Genomic DNA, 19,964 nt, shown 5'->3' with positions numbered 1-19,964 from the left:
CCGCCGCCGCCCGGGCTGCTGACGCCGAGCGGCGGCCCGGAGCGGTGGGGGCCGGGCGCGCGCGAGCGAGGGCAGGGCAGGGGGCTGGCCGAGGCCAGTCGCGGCTTTAAATATGGATCGCGGGCTCGCGCTCGTGGCACAACCTCCGCCACCGCCGCTTTCTCCGGTCCCCCCGCCCTCCCCGGGCTCGCTCCCGAGGGGCGTCCAGGCCGGGCACCATCGCTGCAGTGTTAGTTACTGGCAGAAACGTTGGCAGAAACGTCGGCGATCCCCATAAATATGCAGGAGCTGCAGAAGGCAAAGTAGAGTAGACGCCCGCGCTCTCCCACACTCACTGGCCGCTCACCACGCGGGCCGTGTAGATATCTATCCCCCGCGCTATCTCCCCCATTTTCTCGCGGGCCGTTCAGGTTCCCGTCCTGCTGGCTCCGAGGACCCTCCCGCCCCAGCGCCCTCGCCCCGTCCTCGCCTCCCTCCGCCCCGGAGCGCGCACCCACCCGGGCGGCAAAGTTGTGACTACTTGGGCGCGGGTGGCTCGCGCCCCGCTCGCTCCGCGCCTCGCACCAACTTCCCGCGGTTCGGCCCCGCCGCGCCCCGAGCCCGCGCCTCCGGGGATCCCGCGGGCCCCCAGCTTCCAGCTCCGGCGGCGCGCCGGGCAGCGCTTCGGTGGCGGCGGCGGCGGCGCAGGCGGTGGCGGCGGCGGCGGCGGCTGCAGCCCCACACTCAGCCGCCAAACTGGAGGAGCGACGGAAGCCGGACCCGAGGAGGTGAGCGCCCGGCCGGGGCCGGGGAGGGAGGGTCGGCCGACTCCCCCGCCTCCCGGCGGCGGCGGGCGCTGGGGCGGCGGGCCCGGGGCAGGTCCCGGAGAGGGCTCAGGCGGGCTCAGGCGGCCTCTGGCGCGCGCCGGGAGGGACAGAGAGGTCAGTTGCGGGCCGGGCATCCCGGGGCTGGGCGCTGGCGGAGTGTGCAAGCAGAGGACGCGGAAAAGTACTTTTTTTCTTCTTCGCGTTTAGAGGAAGAGTTTGGGTGGTCCTGTTTCTCCCCCACTGTAAAGCCCTCAGCTCGTAACCCGGCGTTGCCGCCCGGACTGGGGGGCCACTGTACCCCGCGGGCTGGGCTCCGGCGCAGTGACACGTGTGTTCCTGTGAGCCTGGGTGGCCCCAGTGTGGCTGGGCACCTGCTTGAGAGGGTAACGTCCCCAAACCCACTAGCGGGGGAGGCTTGGGGGGGGGAACTTAAGGTGCCGCCGAGACCGCGGCCCCCACTTCACTGCCAGCTCCGAGATGGAACATTCACATCTTTCTCTGGCACGCCGAAAGCGGGGGTGAATCAGGCAGATTCTCTGCAAGTGGCACACACACAATTATTTGCAATGGATTTGGAAAGGGTAGGCAGAGGTTAAACTGGGATTTCTCTTGGCCGGCGACAGTGGAGCTCTTCCTCAGGTACTGGGCAGCATGTGCGTCTTGGCAAGAAGAGGTGATTTCTTTTTTCTTAAGTGCATTTTACCCAGCCTTTGCCAGTCCGTTAATAAGAGTCACCAAAGAAAGGCAAGAGTTGGGAACTACATCAGCAAACTGCAGCAAGCACCACAAGCAGGAAAGTTATTAAAGAACAAAAGAACAGTAACAACAAAAAAGCCCGGAACTTGACATGAGAGATGGAGAAGGAAGCCATTCTACCTCTGTTCTACCATCGTAAACCGTTTTCAAAAAAAGTTCCATCTAAAACTTCTGTTTTGTCCACCCCTCATTCCAGGCCTTGCCTTCATAATTGGCCTGCACCAAGCTCTTTCCAGGCTTGATGATGAAGAGCACTTTATAATTCTGGTTTACCCTCCTCATTTCTTTCCCCATTTCACTTCAGTGCTGGAGAAAGTTGCTCCCAATGGGAAATCATGAACACTGGCCTGTGCCAAACACACATTGTCTCAAATCCTGGAACAATTCCTTTCCTAAGAGACACTGCATTGTAACATATTTCCCTTTTTCTCATGTATCTGGGACTTGGAGTTCGAATACTACCTGAATTAAATTTAAGTGTACATTGCTCAATACGGCTTAGTTTTTCATTTTGGTCTGAATAGATTGTTCAGAGCAGTGAGAGCAGTATTCAGTAGCTTCTTATGGCCAATGTAATGTCTTTTGAAAAGGTTTCTGACTTAACAACTCTCTTCCTTGTATCCATCACATTAACATTTAAGTAATTTTCATGGTCATTATGGCACTTAGATTGAGGTTATTAGTATAACTTCAGTCAAAGAAAGCATGCCTACTTCTTTTTCTATAGCTTTAACAACTGGGGAAAAAAACCTTTTACTTTCATTTTAAAGTTAAATGTAGTGATAAGATTCTGTTCTCTTTCTATTACATCTTGAAATTGAATAGTTTTAACTTTATCTCAGGGTCTCTGGTAAGATGACAAAAACCTCCCACATATATGGATAGAGAGAGGAAAGTAGTACTCATGAACTCTTGAGGCATAGGGTATTTATCAGAGTGGAGGTGGGAGGGATAAGATGGGATATTTTGATAGTTCCAGGCATGTCTACCTTTGTGAAAACAGAAAACTAAGAAACCCCCAACATTTTGCATGAAGTTGTTTTCAAAATGAGGTTTTGGGTATCATTTAATGTTTAGGGGTCATTCTGGAGCCTTACTAACATATATGTATCTCTTTCAGTTCATTTTGTTAACGTAAAATGCCTTTAAATGTTTGAATGTTAGTGTTATTAGTTTAGTCTTTTAAATGATTAGAATATGTTTTGGGTTTAGAACAGTGTGTGAAAGCGATACAGGGAATCATATTTAGAGAAAACATTGTGATAGAAACGGGTAACCTTTGGGACAACTTCCAGCACACTCTGGTGGTAATTTCATTTTCCACTTAGCTCCGGCAAGTATAATTTTAAGGTTCTGATCCTTTGTTGATAACAAGGTGGATAGCTTACAAGGTCAGGCCGTAGCTTACATCTTAAAGAAAACACAGCACTTAAGGAAAGGAAATACACATAAGTTTTTGAATCATGTAGTTAATCAGGTTTCTCTGCCTGCCTCTGAGGGCGCTGCAGTCCGCGAGGACGACTATTGTTAGGGGAGAGAGTCCTGTGAGAATTCACTGCTACTTAAGTGTGGCAACGCACATCATCTACTTGTTTTGGAGCGTTTCTTTGTTTGTTTTTAATGTGAATAGAAGCCAAGACTGGAGTTGATAGCTATAAAGATTGGGAGTGGAAAGAACAAACTGAGAAGAGAAAAATCTAATGATGATGAAAGTTTCTAAGGAGGTTTTCCTTGATTGCTAAATGGAAAGAATCAGGGCACATGATTTGATGGGACAAAAGAAGCTGTAAGCGGAACACCTATCTTGGTTCTCACTGTTGCTGCAGTTTCTGAGGCCAACCTGTGATTTATGACGTTTATCTATGTTGGGGAAGCCATTTAGCAAAACACATAGTTTAGGAACATCCAGGAAGTTAGTAAGACTTTTACAAAACTAAATTAGATCTTGCTACTTTCAGGAACTTTTTGCATAATGCAGGAATTCTAAGAGAGGGGAAGAATAATGTTTTTTTCATATAAGGTCAGGGCTCAGTTGTATTTCACATACACTTTTTTTTTTTTGCGGTACGCGGGCCTCTCACTGTTGTGGCCTCTCCCTTTGCGGAGCACAGGCTCCGGACGCGCAGACTCAGCGGCCATGGCTCACGGGCCCAGCCGCTCCGCGGCATGTAGGATCCTCCCGGACTGGGGCACGAACCCGTGTCCCCTGCATCAGCAGGCGGACTCTCAACCACTGCGCCACCAGGGAAGCCCCTCACATACACTTTGCCTTTCTCCCAAGAGCTAAGCATTTGATATGTTTATGTCACAAATAGAAAATATGCTGCTGTCCTTCTAACATTAAGATGATATCTTATATCCCCTATAGTGCACACCGTTAGTTATTTTTGCAGCAGTGGAGATGGATTCTTTTAACCCACCTTTTACCCAGTTCTTTTGTCTGATGTACATTTACACACATGCACATGCACAGGTGCACGAATAATACTCATTTGTAGAGGTAGCCGATTTTATTTTATCTGAAACCATATTTATGACTGTCATAATGATTTTGTGGCAATGACTTTTATTGCATTTCTCTAGTCTCAGCAGTGCAATGGCATTTCAAACAAGGCATCAAAAGGACAGCCAGCTATGAATGGTGATGGATTTATTTACCTGCTGTGAAAAAGAAGAGAGAAAACTTTTTCTTCCAATCTTCTTCATGATGTTCATAATTTCATCCCTCAATGATAAGGTCTTACTTGCCTTTGGATTAAGTTATATGTTCGAAAAGATGATGATAGAACTAATAATGGTGAAACCATGTACATCTATAGTTGTTTTCAGAAGCCAAAACATCCATCTTTTTCTGCTTCCCTGAAAATTAAGTAGACGTAAGGGATTATCATGCTTGTTGAAAAGATGAGGAAGTTAAGACACAGCGAACTTTGTATGCTTTTCTTAAACTAAGTGGAAAATTATTGGTGGAGGTGGGAATGAACATTTCATCTCTGAACTAGTGACGCCTGTTTATTGAATGACTGTTATCAAATGAACGAGTATTGTTTTTAGTCACAGCTTTTAAGATACTAAAGCAGATGAACATTGCTCTTGGTGTAAAGTGGAGTTTCCATTCCTGTAGGTAATTCTGTTCAGTGGAGGCACCCACCTGTCTCCTCTTTAGTTCAGGTCCTGCAGTGCCTGCGGGTGAAGCTTTCAGTTTGTGCCCGTTCTAGCTCCAGGCTTGAGAGCTAACTTTTGTTTTTCATGGAGACTGGATACAGAAAGAAGTTACATGAAATTAGGATGTAAAAGGAAATAATCACCAACTAGTATTTCAAGGTCTTTTTGTTTTTTTTTTACTTTGTAGATTATTGTGTAGAAAAAGAGTATCCTTTGTTTCACTTGAATTTCTGTATTGGAAACATTAAAAAAGTTTAAAATAAAACTTTTAGTATACATTTTTGGGGGATTTGAAAAATCAAAATTAATAAAAATACAAAATGACAAAGGAATATATTCTTTGAAACTGATATGATGTTCTATGAGTGACACAATTAGAAAAAGTGTACATAATGTCTTGGGTAAGAAGTTAGCAGTTGGACTAACAATGCAGGGGACACAGGTTCGAGCCCTGGTCGGGGAAGATCCCACATGCCACGGAGCAACTAAGCCCGTGCGTCACAACTACTGAGCCTGCGCTCTAGAGCCCTTGAGCTGCAACTGCTGAGCCTGCGTGCCACAGCTACTGAAGCAAACGCGCCTAGAACCTGTGCTCCACACCAAGAGAAGACACCGCAATGAGAAGCTTGTGCACTGCAACGAAGAGTAGTAGCCCCCGCTAGCAGCAACTAGAGAAAGTCCGGACGCAGCAGTGAAGACGCAACGCAGCCAAAAAAAAAAAAAAAAAAAAAAAAGTTAGCAGTTTCTTTTCTTTTTTATAAATATATTTACTGCCTGATATTCTCTTATACTATTTGCAAATAAGTAAACTTGTGGGATCTGCAATTTTATGTTTGTTAATTCTAGCTTTGGCTTGGAGACCTAGTATTCACGGATAGGGCCCAGTAACAACTCCATCTATTTGGAACTCCTGTATTTGGCATATTCTTCCAGCAAAACAGCCTCTGAGCAGGCAAAATAGAGGGTTAAAAAAAAAGACATCATTAAAGAGGATTCACTTTACTCATAAGACATCTCTCAGATTCTGTTTACTCTTTAATTCAGATACAGTTCCAGCGGCTGATTATAACATTTCTAATCCTACAGCAAACAGAAAACTACAAATTAGAAGATAGAAATGGCCTGATATCGGCAGTTGCATGGATAATATTGAAAAGTGCCAGAGAACAGCTTGGTAGTAAAGGAAGAGGTAGACTAACTACTAATAGCAGATGTAAGAATGAAAGAAAGCATGTTGGTTTGGACTCTGCGCTGCCCTGACAGCATCACTTCATACATTCCCTTCCCCCTCCTCCCCTTCTTTCTTTTCTTTCTCCTTCCCGTCTTCCTATCTATTTACATTTTTATTGAAATGTAACGTGTATAGAAAAGTATGCATGCCATTAAATTATAAGTAAATAGCTCAGTGATTTACCTAAGTGAATACAGCCCTGACCCAGCACCAAAGCCAAGATGTAGACCATTGTCAGCAGCCAGAAACCCCCTCCTTCCTCCCCGCCAAGAGTAGCTTCCCTCCTGACTTCTGGGACTGCAGGTTACTTTTACCTTTTTTTTTTTTTTTTTTTTTTTTTTTTGCGGTACGCGGGCCTCTCACTGTTGTGGCCTCTCCCGTTGCGGAGCACAGGCTCCGGATGCGCAGGCTCAGTGGCCATGGCTCACGGGCCTAGCTGCTCCAGGACATGTGGGATCTTCCCAGACCGGGGCACGAACCCGTGTCCCCTGCATCGGCAGGCGGACTCTCAACCACTGCGCCACCAGGGAAGCTCTACTTTTACCTTTTATTGAACTTTCTACCAGAAAAGTTGTATATCCTTGTGCCTGCCTGCTTTTGCTCAATGTTATGTTTGTGAGAATTATTCACGTTTTGTGCATAGCAGCAGTTTGTTTATTCTCATTGCATTACAGTGTTCCACTTTATAAGAATGCCACAATTTATTCATGATGGACTCTTGAATAAATTCACTCTTGATGGACATTTGAGTTTTTTTCCAGTTTTTGGTTATTATGCAAAGTGCTGCTCTGAGCATTATTACGTATGTCTTCTGGTAAATGTGGGAATTTGGTATGTGTGTGTTGTGAGTTGGATTGGTGAGCTAGACTTAGTAGATAGTGCCTTCCTTCAAAAGTGGTACCAGCATCTTATGAGAGTTTTGGCTGCCCCACATCCTTACAAACAGCTGGTATCATCTCTTTTTAATTTTAACCATTCTAGTGGATGTATAGTTGTATCACATTGTGGTTTTAATTTACATTTCCCAGAGTACCTTTTGTACCTTTTTATATGTTGATTGGCTTTTGTTTTTCTTTTGTGAAGTACTAGTTCAGGGTTTTTGCTCATGGAGTTTCTGCCCAGTATGTTATCCCAAGTTACAGATTTTAGTACTTGGCGGGTAAACTTACCTTATTTGTTTAGAAAGCTAAGCTAACCAGACAAACTCGTTCATCAGTGTTTCTGTATAATAAATGAAATAAACGGGTGAAGAGATTGGAAACATCTTTTTTTTTTTTTAAGTGAAAGTGAGTTTATTCAGAGATACACATTCCATAGGCAGAATGTGGTCCATCTCAGAAGGTGAGAGCAGCCCAGGGGTATAGGGTTGTTAGCTTTTATGGGCTGGGTTATTTCATAGGCTAACAAGTGGGAGGATTATTCCACCTATTTTGGGGAAGGGGCGGGGATTTCCAGGAATTGGGCCACTGCCCACATTTTGCCCCTTTATGATCAGCTTCTGGACTGGCACCTGTGGGTGTGTCGTTTAGCATATGCTAATATATTATGATGAGCATATACTGAGGTTCAAGGTCTCCTGGAAGTCGAATCTTACAACCATCTTGGGCCTAGTCGGTTCTAACCAGTTTTTGTAGTATCCTGTTTGATGAGAAACATTTTGAACTTGTAAACACCGTAGTCTGGATCTGTGAAACTGTGTCCCTAAAAAAAACAGCTTTAACATAACATTCGAAACCATACAGAATGTGGCCTCTGTGCTTACCATAAAAGTAGAATACCTTGTTATGTGGTATTGCCCAGTGACTGATGGAAATGTGCATTTGGAAGGTATGAGCTGGAGACCAGGCTCTCTTATTTGTGAGTTATTTGATTCGGAGAATTTAGAAAATCATCTGTAATAGATCTCTTGTTTTTTTCATTAGTATTAAAATGGCTGTAAAACCTAATTCATTAGAGGTATTATGGGAGACAGATGAGGTGGTATTTATAAAACCTTGCTCAGAACTGTAAATGGCTATACATATATTAGTTATTTTTTTATTGTTGTTGTGTTCTAAACATATCTTACTTTTGAGTTGAATTTCCAACACTGAGAGCAGTTCCTGACATAGTTATAGATGCTTGTTTGCTGAATGAATGAACAACACACTTAAGCACCCTTTTTGAGCTGTTAACTCTGCATGCTTCGAACTGTGTTTTACATTTTTTCTCTAGAACTTTTACTTTTTATTGCTAAAGCTGAGTTGGGAACAGGGTTTATTAAACATCAGCTTGAAAAATTGAGTCTAGTAGCCAGCAGCTTGAGATCACCCATTTCACTATGTAGCTCATACCAAATTTATGCCTCCAAATAACACACACAGGACCTGGAGAATCCTTGAAAATGATTATAGTGCTCTTTACCCCATGGGTGAGCCCTCAGAGCTTACACATGGAATATTTTTTGCTTCTATAAATAGAATGCTGGCCAACAATTTCCAGATTTAAAATCTTGTAGTGGGTTTTCCAGTGCTGATACCTTGGAAACCATGTTTCGTGAAAAATGGAATATTTAAAGATGAATAACAGCTGAAAACTGGAGCTTGTAGAGAGCCCTTTCAGCTTACTATGGTTAAGTTGGTTCTCGGATATGTTGATTCTATTATCAGAAGCAAACATGCAGCATATACCTTATGAACATTTGTGTAAAGTAGCAATTCTTAATCCCTTGAAAGGTCTGATTCTCAACTTTGGTTTGACTTTCTGATCCTCCTTTTTCTTCATATGAAAAGGAGTTTAGTGCCCTGTATTTATATTTAAATGAAATAGAATGAAAATTTGTATGTTTTTTTTTTTTGGAGAATTACATGATAAACAACAGTAGGCATCCCTTTGCAAAATCAGTCTTGCCGCAGAAGAAACTTGGACTTTGATATGGAAATCTAATTAGATTTTCTTACCCAAAGACTGATGTTTTTCCCTTTTTTCTTATATTTGAGTTTTTTGTCTTTTCTTTTGAGAGCTGGTGGTGGTAGTGTTGGTTGGTTGGCTTTTATCATTTAAGTATAACTGTTTTGTGGTACTCAGATTACTGAGTATCTAACATGTATTGCTTCAGAATAACATGTCAGTGTACATTTTATGAGGATGTTTACATTTTAGGTAGCATCCCTCGTATGTATTTGACCCGAATGTGGCTGCTTTAGGGTGATTTACTGGACAAATGGAATCATCTGGAATAGTAGACAACTTTTGTTTTCTTGTTACAGATATAATGCTATGGAAAATTGAAATAAATACAAAGGGTAATTATAGTGAGTCTTGTTACACTACTGTTTTAAAAATAGTGAATTTCAGAAAACCTCATCTTCTGTTCTGGGTGATTTCATTCCTGTGAGAAGTTAAAGTGGGTCCTTTAAAAACAAAAGCACCCAGTCATGTCTGGTTATTGCTGTGTTAAAAGCTGTAAGCAGGACTCCTCCCTTTGGTGTCTACTCAGCACATGTGACTTTAAAAAAGAAATTGAGGCTATGGATTTAAGGAAGAACAACTATTTAAAGAATAGGATTGTGACAACTATAGTATCTAAACTGATATCCCATGAGAGTGGAGTGAGATTAGCTCTTCCATATCTCCTGCTTTTCAGCATGGAAATCTGTTGGTCTCTGTGGCCTGATGGGGAGATTCCTAATGTCTTTAACACAAACCAGGCTTTGGTACCTTCTACCCCACAATGATCATGAATGAAGTTCTGAAAGTGTAATTTGTGAAACATGTTTGTTCTGAGTGAGGACTGAGTGAGATCATCAGCCTGGAAGTTTGACTGTATCTTGAGTGTTGATGGCTGCCCTCCTCAAACCCTCCCCTTGCGTGTTGCATGTTGACTGCAGTTGCCGTGAGACCTCCCAGCAGAACTGCTTCAGAAATGCCTTCATTCCTTTGACCTCTAGAGACTGTGTCCTTAGGAATGTGAGATGAGCACTCATGATGTTAGCAGAGAGTAGGGCCTCATGTTAGGAGCTGGCTAAAGTACTGATTACAATCACCTTTAGAAAATTGCTGAGCGTTAACAGATTGAGAAGAAACACACAGCTCACACGTTTGCAGTTTTACAAGTTGAACTCCTTTGCCAGGGAAATGAGAGAAGGTGGATAGGAAGTGTCTCAAAAGATTTAGATAAATGAGATCAGATAATTTCCCTTGAAAAGTACATTAAGAGATGAAACTAAAACACCCATCCAGAAACATCAGAAGAAAATATAATTCAAGCACTCCCACTTTTTCCTGCCAAAACATTAGGCAGTGAATTGTACATTCTATTTGATCACTTTATTGCTTACTGCTCTGCACTGCCCTGTTTCATATGGGTTCATGTTGTCTTTCTACACTTTCTGCTTCCTCACTGTAAGAATTGTGTCAGGGTATATTTTGTGGTCCTCACAGTGGATAGCATATTTTATAGTGAAAATACTTATTTAGTGGAATTATAATTAGTTACTTAAAAAATCTGGACAGACCAATCAGAGATGCCCAGTCATTACACTCAAATTAATCTAAAGTCTATTTCTTCTCGAGAAATTCCTCCAGTGTAGTAGCTCTGATCATTGCTGTTAGGTCTTTCAAATACTTTTGGTGAAATTCGTTGTCATGAAGTTTGGAATCTGGTAACTTTGGGGATGAAACTTTTGTAATTAGGGTTGTGATGTTTTATAGTTCCTTGGAAAAATTACCTAACCGTTCTATTTAGATAAGACTCTATTTTATCTGTTCCCTGAATTGGACACAGTTTTATGCACTAATTTTTTGAGATTAAAAATGAGTTGCTAGCACTTAAAAAAACTTTTTATTTTGAAATAATTGTAGGCTCACAGGAAGTTAGAAAAATATAGTCCAGTTTTTACATAGCTTTGACCCAGCTTCCCCCAGTGAGCACTACTTTTAAGATTTCTAAAGAGCCATTTACCTAAAAAAAAGTTTAAAAGGAATTATAATTTTTTTTTTTTTTTTTTTTTGCGGTATATGGGCCTCTCACTGTTGTGGCCTCTCCCGTTGCGGAGCACAGGCTCCGGATGTGCAGGCTCAGCCGCCATGGCTCACGGGCCCAGCCTCACCGCGGCATTTGGGATCTTCCTGGACCGGGGCACGAACCCACGTCCCCTGCATCGGCAGGTGGACTCTCAACCACTGCGCCACCAGGGAAGCCCAGGAATTGTAATTTTGTGCCTTCTCTGAAGAATATGTAGCAGATAGTGTAAAAAAGGCAAAATTAGGCACATCTAGTGCTTTCTGGGTTTCAATTGGCAAATCTGAGTGGGCATCTCCTGTGGTAGGCAAGGGGAGAGTCATTTATTCACTTATGTATTCACATCTGTGAATTTGGTGTTTGCCTCACTCGAATCATTCTTTTATATTGTACTGATCGTGTTGAACTAGGAGTTTTAAATCCAGATGTTGTTCTCATAAAATCTTTGGAAGATATAATACAAATATAAATGAGGAAAATAGGACTCCTCTATGGTACTGCTGTTAGGGCACTATGATAATACTGGGCTTTATGTAAAGGTGAGAGAATATCATTGCACTATGTGTTAGGTGTATATTATTTGCCTTATCATCTATGTGCCTTATAATATGTGTGAATGCATAATATACTGAGACATTTTAGAATAGATGTTTTACTTGTTATATATAGAATAGTATTTCCAGTGAAATCTCAATGTTTGATTATTTTTTGGTATATTGATAAATATTACATTTGAACACATACTCTTTGAATTCAGTTATCACCTCTTAATAGGGGTCTTTTAATGTTGAATGTCTGTGTTCATCCTTATGAGCCTTACCTATATGGCTCCCTCGAAGGTTTGGTCTTGCACCTCAAGACAGACATAACTGGGAAAGGTCTAGAGAAGTGCACTGCATATCATGAGAATAGGGGGCTGTCTTCAGGAGAACAGACAGAAATTGACTTGAATGCTGTTATCTTGAACAATGAAGTCTGAAAGGAGACCTCACTTACGTCTGAGTCCAAGCCTAGGGAAAGTCATGAACACTCTGCCCCAAATCCAAGAACATCAGTGCTAGGAGGTCCACTTACAACTGAGAGAAATAGGTTTAGAGTTTAAATTTATGTAGTGGATATTTCTGTGAACAGCATTTTACCCTAAGAGGAGAAACTGGCTTCTAAAGAGGCACAGAACAAATCTTTATGTAGATTAAGTATTTATACAATGTAAAAGAGAATATGGATATGTTTGGTAAATAGACCTCTTTGGATAGTATTCTCTCTTGACCCAGAGCTCTCTCACAGCACTTTGTTCGAGTCACCTATCATTTTGTAGAATGGTTTCTTGCTTTTTGATGTCACTGTCAGATGTCACTGAAGGGTGGTCTAAGGGATTGTGGGTCTGACCTCACATGACGTTACCTGTAAAGTTTTACCTGCCTCAGCAGATCTTATCTCAGCTATTGACCTTGACCAGAAGGTACTAGTATAAGTGCATTGTTACACTTGAGGCTATAAAATGATCAAATCATTTAACACTCCCTGTAAAATTTCTCTAAATCAAGTCCACCCCTTGCTGCTGATAAAATAAAATTGGGTGTTTCTGAATTAAAACCAACACTTTTGGTTCAGGGTTCATTTGGGATAATTCCAGTACTCTGAAAGAGTTTGCTTTCCCAACTAAATGAAATTTATTTTGTAGGTTTAAAAATCGGTGTGTTAGATACCTTAGATGTAATATTATGTTCACAGATTAAATAGAGAGCTTAGAAAGCCCAATGCCATATATTTCTTTTTGACCCACAGCTTTTAGCTTCTGTGATGGAAGGACTCGGGTGTATGGGCTTGAATAACACAGTGTCTTTTATATAAAAACCAGAGCAGCAGAAAAAACCAGGCTAGAGTACGTGGCTCAGACTTCAAGCAGGTTGCTGCTTGAATCAGGAGCTGGTGGAATAACTTCCTAGTCCTGTAGAGACAGTGAGGGTTCTAAGGTGGGTGTCCAGGGATAAGGGATCTATCAGGACCCTGACGATTTGGGGAGCAGTGATGGGATGGTGTGAATGCCTGAAGTAAGGGCAGTAGGTACCATGGGTTGCTGTCTGTGGAATCAAGGGAGGGGAAATCATATTTTGAAGAGCCCATTTCTGGGAAATTGTGAATCTGTCTGCTTAAATTGCAGGAGTAATCTATTTATCTACTGTCATTAGAGTATGAAGCATTCACTTTAATTGAATTTTCTGATAACTGAAGCTTACCTAATTAAGCATCCAATTAAAATTGCTAGTGGGAAGCAGCCACATAGCACAGGGAGATCAGCTCGGTGCTTTGTGACCACCTAGACGGGTGGGATACGGAGGGTGGGAGGGAGATGCAAGAGGGAGGGGATATGGGGATATATGTATACATATAGCTGATTCACTTTTTTATACAGCATAAACTAACACACCATTGTAAAGCAATTATACTCCAATAAAGATGTTAAAAAATTGTCTTAAAATATGTTTCTGAATTGCACACACTTATCTCCTTTCTTAACAATCTATTGAATATAATTTTCCCTTTTGTTCATCTCTCATGGTCATTATATAGTTCAGTGATGCTCTTTGGGCTGGAGATGTGTGGAGCTATTGATCCTGTGCCAAGTGTTCCCATATTGCTGTGCTTTATACATTCTTTTGCTTATCCTTTATGTTGTAAAGAGGGTGTCTTAGCTGTGTCTCAGCAGGGATTGAGGATCTTGCTATTTGCTTAAATGGTGGGCAGTGACCCCCAAAGTATCTGTTCTCATGAGTTGAACATATATGAGGAAATGCTGTTTTGACTAGAGGCCACGATGAGAGAGGGGAATGGAGGGTACTGTGCCCTAGGAAGGAGGCCTTAGCCATATTGAGAGAGAGAGACTGTAAGACAAAGCCGAAGGACCCATTTTCATGAGGTGGTCTGAGAAGTGTGGGCCGGGAGAGGGCTGCTTCAGGATCCAGGTAGCAGAGTGTAGCTCTGGGGTGATGGTGCCTGAGGCAGTAGCTGTGGGCTTCAGTGCCTTGAAGGTTTAAAGCATTAGGGCACCCGGAGAGAGCATCCTGGGCAGAAAAGTGGCATTCTCCAGTAGTCACTGGCCTTCAGTGAAGAGGCCCAAATAGAAGGTCATGAAAGGACTGGTGGTGAGCACAACTGACAGACTCCAGAAATGAGAGAAGGTTGCTGAGATCCAGCAGTCCTGTGGCAAATTTTGGTTATTGTTACCAAGACCTCTTTGTACCTGCAGGTATTGAGGCCTGTGGAGACTCCCATTGAGCTTGTTTTCTGAATCTGCATTACTGTCAGGATTTCAGTGTGCTGTTTATGAGGACGCTGGAGCCAGAGTGCCTGGGCTTGAGCCCTGCCTCCAGGACGGTCTTAGGTTGGGTTCCCTGGGAAACGGGTTCTGATTGGGCAGGAAGTTTATTGGGGCTTGCGCTGAGGTATAATACCTGTGAGGGAGTGAAGGAAGTTAGATTGGGCACAAGGAGGAGTTGAAGTCGATTCGATGGTAGCAAAGGCTTCTGCTGATGCCCTCAGGAGCTCTGGAGCAGAGGAGACCCTTCAGAGTTGCCTCCTCTTGAGGTAAGGGAGCCAGGCCTTTTTACCCTATGTCAACCAGTCGTGAGATGTGGGCTGCCCTTGGCCAGGGCACTGATTTTGAATCAGGTGGCTCTCCAGAGCAAGTCTGAGCTGGGCGTTGTCAGTCACCCAACATTCCCACGGGGAAGCCCCTCCTTTATGAGGGGAGATCTGGGTGATACAGCATGGCCCCCAGATCCTTAGTGCTCCAGCTCTTCATCTGAATCTACCTCCTTTAAGTCCTAGGCTTTCAGTAAGTTAATATATGTGAAATGCTTAGAAAAGTTTGTAGCACATAGTATGATTTAGGTGTTCTTTATTATGATCATACCTGACTTCATCACCTCTACCTTTCCTTTATAATATGGTTCTTTTAATACAATTTGAGTTTGAAAGCTAATGCTCTCATTGTTAATTTTTTCTAATTTTCTTTGCAAGAGGAAAAAGTCTGACAATATCCTTGTAAGAACATTAATTTAGTGTACTATGTATTTTGGTAGTATTCGCATTTTTAATTTTTACTGGAAGAAAGGTGCAAAAGAAATAATCACTGATGATGAAATTGGAAGGATTTGGGCATATGGTGAATGAAATTTTTAGGTAGGGGTGTGTGTGTGTCATTTTTAGCCTCCCTCAGAGTAACTTAGGTGAGGACCTTCCAAGTTTATGGGACATGGACCCGCCTCTGCTGTTGCATTGGGGAGTGGTAGGATACAGCAGTTCATGGCCAGGTGATAGTGTCCGTCTCAGAAGGTCCCCAGAGTCTTGATCTTTGTCTTTCCTGTCACTCTGGTTCTAGATCTGAACATTACAACACAATCAGTAAATACAGCATTGCCAACTTAATTAAGTTGCTTCATTTCTTAAACATTTCAGAATCATTCTTTTCAACATTGCAGTATTTAAATTCCATAAATATAGAGCGGGTCACCTGGAGTGTTTTAGAAATTTGGTTTTGATTCAAAGTAATGTTCTCATGGAGGCTCGGTCCCTGCCAATTCATTTCTTATTCACTTGGGGACATGGCTAATTCCTTTGGGCAGTTTCTATCTCCTTCGTATTTGTATGGATGGAAAACGTTTCATTTGAAATGACTTACTTGATTGACCCCCTACGCACCAGGCAACTATATCATAGTAAGTTGTTTATTTTGCCCTGTTAACGTTAAAGCAGTGATAGTTAATTATGTGTGCCACAAAACACTTCTTTAAAACATAAAGTTTGTCTGTTTCTTCTCTTTGCACCAATAGTCCATTATTGGCATATCCTAATAAAGCCAGCAGAGCAGAGGAGGAACTACTGTGATACTTCCTTTCATGGAATTCTTTTAAAAAAAGACCTTCCTTGGATTCATTTTCTTCCTTAGTTTTAAGTTGCTTGTAGCTATTCTCAATTTCTTTTAAAGAAATGAGAATATTTGGAGTAAACCATGAAAAATAATTTATCTACATATTTATTATACAGTGAACCATAGATGATGAAGATTATATGGAATACATAGTAAATATCAAGCCCAGCCAATGAGAAAATTTATCTTAGCTGCTTTGGTGTTACCTTATATTTGGGTTGAGCAGTGCGTTGTGGGTTCCATGCAGAATTCCATAGTTAGTTTTGTTATGTGAGCCGGGAGCCTTATGGAGAATCTCACTTCAGCAACCAGCAAGGTTTTTTTTTTTCCCTATTGAGATTAGGAATGTCAAGTACATTTAAGATTTTACTTCCACGTTTTTTTTTTGTTTGTTTTTATTTTTTCGGGAGGTGAATATTGATAAAAGATTTAAGGTTGACTAATAGATGTGTAAAAGGTATTACTGTTTAAAGTGGTGAAAACTCATCTCATAATAAGCCCTTTCTAAAACCAAAGATGACTTTTAAAACTGTGCATTTTGGGGATTAAAATACATAAACCCTCTTTTCAGAGAAATGTTGTTGAGCTCCGTGTAATGGAAACAAGTCTCATATCCAAGAAGATTATGTCAGTACAGAATTTAATTCTCTAAAACATGAAATTATGACATTTGTATATATGATCTTTCAATGTGTAGGAGACATGAAGTAAAAAATGAATATTTTGGACAAAATTATTTATTGTTTCTAAAATGGACATGGGTAAGAGTGATTGTATCTTGTATATTGTCTATTTAATCCCAGACCAACCACAATTACCATGTGATTGCTTTGCAGAGCGTGGCCTGCTACTGACTCTCTAGAAGCCACTTCATGCCTCCTCTTTTTTTTTTTTTAGCATGAATGCAGGTGGATTTTTATGTGGGTTTTAGTTATAGTCTGGTGAAAAAAAATTCTCAATCTTGGGCCATTGTTTTGAGTTTTAAAATGAATAAATTAAAACCAGAATATATTGTAGATAAGAAGGAAAAATTGTCTAACAACACCCAATTTTTTATTTAAATAGAAGGACATTACTTTCATATAGAGTATTACTCAAGGTTAACCAATTCTTAGCTTGTTCATCTAAGTTTATATGTGTAGTACAGTCATGGACATTAAATGTTTGCTTAAATGATCACTAATACAGTAGAAATACATTAAACTAGACTTTACTCTCAGAGTTTTACATATGAAATCTTTAGTAAAATCACTATTATATTACTTAAATAAAAGATAGAAGAGGAAGGATACATAATAAGCATCTCACTGTGAATTCCAGTGAAACCACATTATTAGAATTTACATTTTTTTTGAAAATTAAGGGCTAGTTTTTACTCAGTGATACTCAAAGGTTAACCAAAAGGAAAAGGAAGGTTCCAGATGGGTGTCAGCTGTTTGGTCTAATGGTCTAAATGAAATGGGGAAAAAAAATGAAAAAGAAATCATGGACTTAGACTAATGGTTCAGTTTCCAGCTGTAAACCTGGTGAGTTCGCTTTAAGTGCGGTTTGCTGCAAATTGATGATGGTTTTTAGCACTTAGCTTCTTATCTCCAAAGCACTTTCCAAATGCTGAATAATTAATTGCCACAACCCCTGTGTGGGGGGTAGAATCGCAGGCATGACTCTCTGTTTACCAGGAAACCATTATGGCAGAGTCTGTAAATGTTGATTTTTATTTTTAGAGGTTTCTGTGCTTTCCAAGGTGACCAGCTTTTTAAATGCTGTCCTGGTTTCCAATCACAGGGTCATGGGAAAAGTAATCAAGGATGTTGAGTACTTGAAAACTTTTTCTTCTCATTGTTCCCATTGTTTTCATCTCACTTCTGCCTGCTCATCATTTTGGAATACAATTTTTTTTGTAAAAAAAAGAAAAATGGAATAGTAAGTATCAGTAAGTTTAGTCTCTGAAATTAGTACACTCTCATCTCATATGGCAAATTCAAAATTTGGGAAACCTGGTGGAGCAATGGGAACAAATCTAAGTGGCAAAAAAGTCACATTCTGAAAACAGTTTTAATAAATTAATGAATCTTTCAAACAGTAGTTTTTATAACTTTAACTTAACCTTGGAGTATGTATATATATTGAATAGTGTATTATAGACAGTTGAGCTATGTGACATTATATAGAAGACAAACATTAAAAAATTAGAGCACAAGAAAGAAGATAAGAGGCTAATTTAGTATAGAATGAAATGGATAATTGAACACTGGCGTTAATAAATCTGAAAGGAGCTTGAGAAGAGGGACGTCTTAAGTGAAGGTGCAATATGACCAATATGACAAGAGCCTTGAGGAGGGTGGGTGGCTTCCGGTGGCGACCACGGCTTACCAGATGACAATACCTACATTAGCCAGACTGATTCCTGGCTCGTTTGTGTTGCCAGCCCCAGGATGTCTACTGATTGATTAGCTCTCTGGAGAGATGCAGCATGAAGTCACTGTGGCAGACGCAGGAGGCTATCCATCCCTCAGGTTCTCAGCCTTTGAAATAGAAAAAGAGCCAGGGCCTTCCTTTAAGAGCAGTTAACTAAACTGTTTATGTTTTGAGAAACTGACCAGATAACAAAGAGAATGCTGTGGTGATTGTCTCTGATAAGTGCTGAGTTTCTTTGCGAATGATGAACACCTTTAAAGGCAGCCAGAGTTCGATTCTTCATGTCGTTTCAAGGAGATAAAGTCCTAGAAATCTTAGAAGTGTCTGCTTACACTTGTCTACTGAATGCAGAGATAGGTTCTTAATTTTGAGGTCTGGGGTCCACAGCTGGACCTTAGGCTGGGGCTCATGAACCCCCAGATATTGTATACAGAATTTGTATGTATATATGTTTTTGGAAGAGTGCATCCAAAGGATTCATGTATTGCTAAAGCGGTGACATATACAAAATATTTTATATTTAATGTGGACTAGTGTCCCTTAACAATGTTTACTTAGTCCCCTACAAATAACAAAACAAAACATTAGTTTTTAGCTATCTACTCCCCCCCAAGTCTGGGTGGAAAGGAAATGAGAGCCCTTCAGCTCTAGGATATCACCTCTAAAAATCTAATGTTTTATGTTATCAGAAACATCAGAAAGTGCAATGATGCAATCAAAACCAGTGAACATGGTTATTTAACTACAGTGCATTAAATTTGGAAAGGTAGTGATCAAGTCCAGCTTATCTACAATCGGTCATGCGGCTTTCTTGCTATCAGATCTGAAGAAGGTATGCCCATAAGGATCGGCAGCTTTGACTGCATTTGTACTTTAGCTTACTTTCAGCCATGAGGTACTTTGATAGCATTTTTGTGGGAAACTGCACATTGAATATGTGATACCTATGGGAAGTAAGGGAATTCCTTGCCTCTGTGGGGTTCCTTTTATGAGCAATGTAGTTATTTTCCTGAATATTGGTAGATTAATTTAATTTTTGTAAACAAGATCATGTTTATGTGAAATTTTACAAATAAGATCTTGATTACCACTCATTTGGGGAAGCTTGATATTTAAAAGAATACTGCAATATAAGAGATTGGTAAATACTAGTGCAAAATAATACCAGAAAATTAGGGTTCTTTACTTGAGTTCAGAGTTGGCCTTTGCGGGGCAGAGGTTCAATAACCTCATAAAAATAGAGCACCATTTAAATTATATATTCATCTATCCATTTTATTTTGAGGTTATTATCTATAGCTTTCATCAGATTTTCAAAAGACCATGGCCCCAAAAGAGGTTAAGAATCACTCACTTATAATGTCAGAGTCTTATATGTGCTTGTCTAAAAAGAACGCTTCTATTTTGAAGATTTTGCTCAACTTCAGAAATTTAAAGAGGGGTCATTGATAAAGAATAAAATGGTATGACAAAATGGACCTCAAAAGGGTTTAGGGCTGCTGTGGTTTGAATGTTTGTGTCCCCCTCCAAATTCACATGTTGAAAACTTAATTCTCAAAGGTGATGGTGTTAGTAGGTGTGGCCTTTGGGAGGTGATTAGGTCATGAGGATGGAGCCCTTGTGAATGGGATTTGTGCTTTTGTAAGAGATTGC

At 41.0% G+C, this 19,964-nt stretch overlaps 1 protein-coding gene across 1 annotated transcript in view; it reads left to right on the top strand.

Annotated features, from left to right (window-relative positions):
• The first annotated feature begins 563 nt into the window (after positions 1-563).
• The window catches only part of SLC4A4 (solute carrier family 4 member 4), a 351,925-nt gene continuing 332,524 nt past the window's right edge, over positions 564-19,964 (top strand). Inside the window, exon 1 of the mRNA XM_065878165.1 lies at positions 564-767. The gene's annotated coding sequence lies outside the window, so the exon portion shown is untranslated. The remainder of the gene's footprint in view (positions 768-19,964) is intronic.

The sequence above is a fragment of the Phocoena phocoena genome, chromosome 5 (assembly GCF_963924675.1).
Source record: "Phocoena phocoena chromosome 5, mPhoPho1.1, whole genome shotgun sequence".
NCBI classification, from domain to species: Eukaryota; Metazoa; Chordata; class Mammalia; order Artiodactyla; family Phocoenidae; genus Phocoena; species Phocoena phocoena.
Note: the sequence above shows the minus strand (reverse complement) of the source record. Positions and strands in the feature narration are given on the sequence as shown.